The 6,343-nt window shown below is 40.2% G+C and overlaps 1 pseudogene; it reads right to left on the reverse strand.

The window, feature by feature from the left end:
* Nucleotides 1–2,125: 2,125 nt before the first annotated feature.
* LOC112834401 (keratin, type II cytoskeletal 8 pseudogene) lies at nt 2,126–3,598 on the reverse strand (annotated as a pseudogene).
* Nucleotides 3,599–6,343: the final 2,745 nt, after the last annotated feature.

Raw genomic sequence — 6,343 nt, forward strand, 5'->3', positions numbered from 1 at the left:
GTAGGATAAAGCAGCCAGAACACAATAGCAGAGCTCACAGAGCTCACACCAGACACCCCCTGAAGCATAGATTCCTGGGCACTACATGGCCTCTTCTTCATAAGGCCATTATTTTCAGGATCAGGAAACATAACTGGCTTTTCTAACACAGAGAAGAAGGCAGAGACTTAGACAAAATGCAAAGATGGAGGAATTTATATCAAATGAAAGAACAAGATAAGGCCATGACCAGGGATCTAAGCAGAATAGATATAAGTAACATGCCTGATGAAGAATTTAAAGCAACAATCATAAGGATAGTCACTGGGCTTGAGAAAAGAATTGAAGACATCTGACATCAGTGAGACCTTTATCACAGAGACAAAAAGGCTAAAAATTAATTACTCAGAGATGAATAGTGTAATAAATGATATTAGAAATCTGTTTGATGCACTGAATAGCAGGCTGGAAGAAGTAGAGGAATGACCTAGAAGACAAAGTAATGAAAAGCAATGGAGCTGAACAAAAGAGAGAAAGAAGAACTATGCAAAATGAGAATAGACTTAGGGAACTCAGTGGCTACATCAAACTTAATAACATTGGTAATACAGGAGTCCCAGAAGAATAAGAAGAGAGAAAAAGGGGCAGAAAATTTATTTGAAGAAATCATAGCTGAAAACTTCCTTAATCTGGGGAGGCGAACAGACATCCAGATCCAAGAGGCACAGAGAACTCCCATCAAAACCAACAAAAGCAGGCCAACAACAAGACTTATTATAATTAAATTTTCAAACAATATAGCAATAAAGAAAAAATCTTAAAAGCAGCAAGACAAAAGAAGACATAAACTTACAAGGGAAACCCATAAGGTTAGCTGGAGATTTCTCCCCAGAAACTTGGAAAACCAGACAGGAGTGGCATAATATATTCAAAACTCTGAATAGGGAAAATCTGCAGCCAACAATACTCTACCCCCCAAGGCTATCATTCAAATTAGAAGGAAAGATAAAGAGTTTCCCAGATAAACAAAAACTAAAGGAGTTCATGACCACTAAACCAATCCTGCAAGAAATATTAAAGGGGACTCTTTGAGGGGAAAGGAGAGACCAAAAGTGACAGTATAAAGGCAGAAAGCACAAAAGCAGTAAAAATGAATATTTCTGTAAAAATCAGTCAGGAAACTCGTACAAAAAAAGATACAAAATATAATAACACATACATAAAGCATGGGCAGGAGATAAGAAAAGAATGTGTTCAGATTTGAACAACCATCAACCTAATATAGATTGCTATTTGCAGAAGTTATATATAAAACTATTGGTAACCATATATCAAAACCCACTAATACTCATGCAAAGAATAAAGAGAAAGAAATCCAAATATATCACTAAACAAAATCAACAAAACATGAAAGAAAGATAAGAAAGAATTGGGAAATCTCCAGAAACAACCACAAATTGAGTAATTAAATGGCAATAAATACCTATCAATAATTACTTTGAATGTAAAGGGACTAAATACTCCAATCAAAGGGCATAGCATTTTGGAATGAAAAAAAAAAAAGACCCATCGATATGCTGACTACAACAGACTCATTTTAGACCTAAAGACACCTGCAGATTGAAAGTGAGGGGATGGAGAAACATTTATCACAAAAATAGATGTCAAAAGAAAGTCAGACTAGCAATACTTATACCAGACAAACTAGACTTTAAAACAAAGACTATAACAAGAGACAAAGAAAGGGACTATATAATCATAAAGGAGACAATCCAAAAGAAGAAATAACAATTATAAATACTTATTCACCCAAATAGGAGCGCCCAAATATATAAAACATAATAACAAACATAAAGGAACTAATTGATAATAATATAATAGTAGTAGGGGATTTTTTGGGGGGGGTGATTGGCAGAGCCGGCTGAGGCTTTATTTGGGAAAAGACACTTGAATTGGCTTTTAGTTGGGGGTATGGACAAGAGGGGGTACCCAGGGCAGTAGGCTCCCCCCAAGTGTAAGCTGAGGACTGGGGCTGAGTCTTAGGTGGCTCTCCTGTTGTCGGCCCTCCCCAGCACAGCTCCTTTCCCCCCAAAGCCTCTATGGCAGCCACAAGAGTGGGGAGGCTGGGAGAGACCACCATAGTTGTTCACTTGGACAGGACATCAGAGGACTCGGACACCAGCTTCCCATCACGGGTCTCTAGCTTCTTCACAACCACAGCCTTGGAGGAGCCACTGTGGCTGAAAGAACCAGCAGGGCCAAAACTGGACTGGAAAGAGCTCAGGCCATAGTTGAGCCCAGGGCTTGTGAGGCCCCCATAGGCTGAGCTCAGGCCACCTGAGTAGCCACTGGTGGTCTTAGTACGGATATTCATGTTCTACATCCCAGACTCCAGCTGGCTCACCTCGCCTTCCAGCAGCTTGCGGTATACCGGTGGTGATCTCGATATCCAGGGCCAGCTTGACGTTCATGAGCTCCTGGTACTCGCGAAGCTGCTGGGCCATGTCCTGCTTGACTCGCTGCAGGGAGGCCTCCAGCTTGCCCACCTTGGCATTGGCGTCCTTAATGGTCAGCTCCCCACACTGCTCAGCATCAGCAATCGCCGCCTCCAGGGCAGCCTTCTGGTTTTTGAGGGCCTCGATCTCAGCCTGGAGTCAGCTGATGCTCTGATTCATCTCAGAAATCTCTGTCTTCATGCGATGGAGGTCATCCCCCTGCTTTCCAGCCAGTGTCTCCAGCTCCTCGTACTTGATCTGGTACCTGGTCTCCGCTTCAGCCCGGCTGCTGTTGGCAATGTCCTCGTACTGGGCCTTGACCTCAGCAATGATGCTGTCCAGGTCCAGGGAGTGGCTGTTGTCCATGGACAGCACCACGGAGGTGTCCGAGATCTGGGACCGCAGCTCATGGATCTTCTCTTCATACAGCTGCCTTAAGAAGCTGATCTCATTGGTTAGCCCTTCCAGGCGGGACTCCAGCTCTACCTTGTTCATGTAAGCTTCGTCCATATCCTTCTTGATGAGGACAAATTCATTCTCCATGTCTGCACGCTCTTTGATCTCCTCCTCATATTTATTCTTGAAGTTCTCCACCAGCCCCTGCATGTTGCCAAGCTCCACCTCCAGCTTCAGCTTCTCATGGCCCAGGGTGTCCAGCTGCCACCGGAGGTTGCTGATGTAGCTCTCAAACATGCTGTCTATGTTGCACCAAACACTTTTCTGCTGCTGCTGTAGGAGGCTCCACTTGGTCTCTAGAATTTTGTTCTGCTGCTCCAGGTGCCTCATCTTGTCGATGAAGGAGGCAAATTTGTTGTTGAGGGTCTTGATCTTCTCCTTCTCTTGGATGCCAGCAGCTTGGATGTTGGGGTCCATCTCCAGCTTAAGGGGGCTCAGCAGGCTCTCGTTCAATGAGGCAGCCCTGATGCCCCCCACACCTCTGACCCCACTGCTGTAGCCCCCGACCACACTCATGCTGCTGCTCAGGCCACCCCGGAAGCTGCTGCTGCTGCTGCCCACCTGGGAGAAGGCAGAGGAGCTGATGTGGGAGCCAGGCCCGCTCGTGTAGGAGAGGCTGCTGAAGGTCCGGGGGCTGGAGGTGGACATCTTGTAGGACTTCTGGGTCACCCTGATGGAATGGTGGAGGCCAGAGTGGAGGCTGGAGTGGAGGGGAGTAGACTGAACCTGACAGAGGTTCCAGAAGGAGCCTAGAAGCTGCTTCTAGGTCAATAGTAGGGGATTTTAGCACCCCATTTACAGCAATAGACAGATTATCTAAACAGAAAATAACCAAGGAAACAGTGGCTTTGAATGACACCCTGGACCAGATGAACTTAATAAATATATTCAGAATAGTCCATCCTAAAGCAGCAGAATACCCATTCTTTTGGAACATGGAAGATTTTCCCAATAGGGTGCATATTAGGTCACAAACAGGCCTCAACAAATACAAAAAGATTGAAGTAATACTATGCACCATAACACTATGAAATTAGAAATCAATCACAAGAAAAAATCTGGCAAGACCACAAATACATGGAGGTTAAACAACATGCTACTAAAGAATGAATGGGCAACCAGGAAATCAAAGAAGAAATTTAAAAAAATACATGGAAACAAATGAAAATGAAAACACAATGATCCCAAAACTTTGGGATGCAGCAAAAGCAGTCTTAAGAGGGAAGTATATAGCAGTACAGGCCTACCTCAAGAAGCAAGGAAAATCTCAAATAAACAACCTAACCTTACACTTAAAGGAGCTAGAAAAAGAACAAAAAAATGAAGCCTAAAGCGAGCAGAAAGAATAAAATAATAAAGATTAGAGCAGAAATAAATGGTACTGAAACTAAAAAAAAATTAAAACATATCAATGAAACCAGGACCTAGTTCTTTGAAAAAAAATTAATAAAACTGATAACCCCTTAGCCAGACTTATCAAAAAGAAAAGAGAAAGGACTCAAATAAATAAAATCATGAATGAGAGATCACAACAAACACCACAGAAATACAGACAATTATAAGAAAATATTATGAAAAACTATATGGCAACGAATTGGACAGCCTGGAAGAAATAGATAACTTCCTAGAACTGTATAAATTACCAAAACTGAAATAGGAAGAAATAGAAAACTTGAACAGACCAATAACCAGCAAAGAAATTGAATCGGTAATCAAAAAACTCCCAACAAACAAAATTCCAGGGCCAGATGGTTTCCCAGGGGAATTCTACCAAATAATTTAAGAAGAGTTAATACCTTCTTAACTTAAGCTTATCAAACTATTCCAGAAAAATTGAAAAGGAAAGAAAAATTCCAAATTTATTCTATGAGGCCAGCATTACCTTGATACCAAAACCAGATAAAGACACCACCAAAAAAGAGAACTATAGGCCAATATCCCTGATGAAAATAAATGCAAAAATTCTCAATGAAATGCTAACACACTGAATCTAACAATACATTAAAATAATCATTCACCGCTACCAAGTGGGATTATTCCTGGATTGCAAGGGGTGGTTCAATATTTGCAAATCAGTCAATGTGATACATCACATTAAAAAAGAAAGGATAGGTACAATATGATCATTTCAATAGATGCAGAAAAAACATTTGACAAAGTACAACATACATCATAATAAAAACCCTCAACAAAGTAGATTTAGAGGGAACATACCATCATAAAGGCCATATATGAAAAACTCACAGCTAATATCATCCTTAATGAGGGAAAACTGAAAGCTTTTCCTCTATGGTTAGGAACAAGACAAGGATGTCCACTCTCACCATAGTGCTGGAAGTCCTAGCCACAGCAATCAGACAACAAAAAGAAACAAAAGGCATCCAAGTCAGCAAGAAAGAAGGAAAACTTTACTATTTGAAGATAAGATGATACTATACATAGAAAACTTGAAAGATTCCACAAAGAAAAAAACTACTAGAACTAATAAATGAAATCAGTAAAGTCACAGGATACAAAATCAACATACAGAGATCTGATGTATTGCTTTACATCAATAATGAAGCAGCACAAAGAGAAATTAAGAAAACAATCCCATTTACAGTTGCACCAAAAACAATAAAATGCCTAGGAATAAATTTAACCAAGGGGAAGAAAGACTTGTACTCTGAAAACTATGAAACACTGATGAAAGGAATTGAAGATGATACAAAGAAATGGAAAAATATTCTATGTTCATAGATTTGGAAGAAGAAATTTTGTTAAAATGTCTATAGTACCCAAAACAATTCACACATGTAATGCCACCCCTATCAAAATACCAGCATTTTTCACAAAGCTAGAACAAACAATCCTAAAATTTGTACAGAACCAAAAAAGACCCTGAATAGCCAAAGTGACCTTGAAAAATATAAACAAAGTTGGAGGCATCACAATTCTGGACTTGAAGTTATATTACAAAGCTGTAGTGATCAAAACATTATGGTACTGTCACAAAAGTAGAAACATAGACCAATGGAACTGAATAGAAAATCCAGAAAAGAACCCACAACTATATGGTCAATTAATTTTCCACAAAGCAGGAAATAATATTCAATGGGAAAAAGACAGTTTCTTCAACAAATGGTGTTTGGGAAACTGGACAGCAACATGCAGAAGAATGAAACTGGACCACTTCCTTATGCCATACACAAAAATAAATTCAAAATGGATTAAAGATCAAAATATGAGACCTGAAACTGTAAAATCCTAGAAGAAAACCCAGGCAATAACCTCTTTGACACTGGCTGTAGCAACTTCTTTCTAGATAGGTCTTCTGGGGAGAGGGAAACAAAGGCAAAAATAAATGATTGGGACAACACCAAAAACAAAAGCTTCTGCACATGGAAGAAGAAAATCAACTAAAACTAACAAAA

This window comes from Callorhinus ursinus, unplaced genomic scaffold (genome assembly GCF_003265705.2).
Source record: "Callorhinus ursinus isolate GAN/ISIS: 27379988/994484 unplaced genomic scaffold, GSC_fseal_2.0 scaffold62, whole genome shotgun sequence".
In the NCBI taxonomy this organism is placed as follows: domain Eukaryota; kingdom Metazoa; phylum Chordata; class Mammalia; order Carnivora; family Otariidae; genus Callorhinus; species Callorhinus ursinus.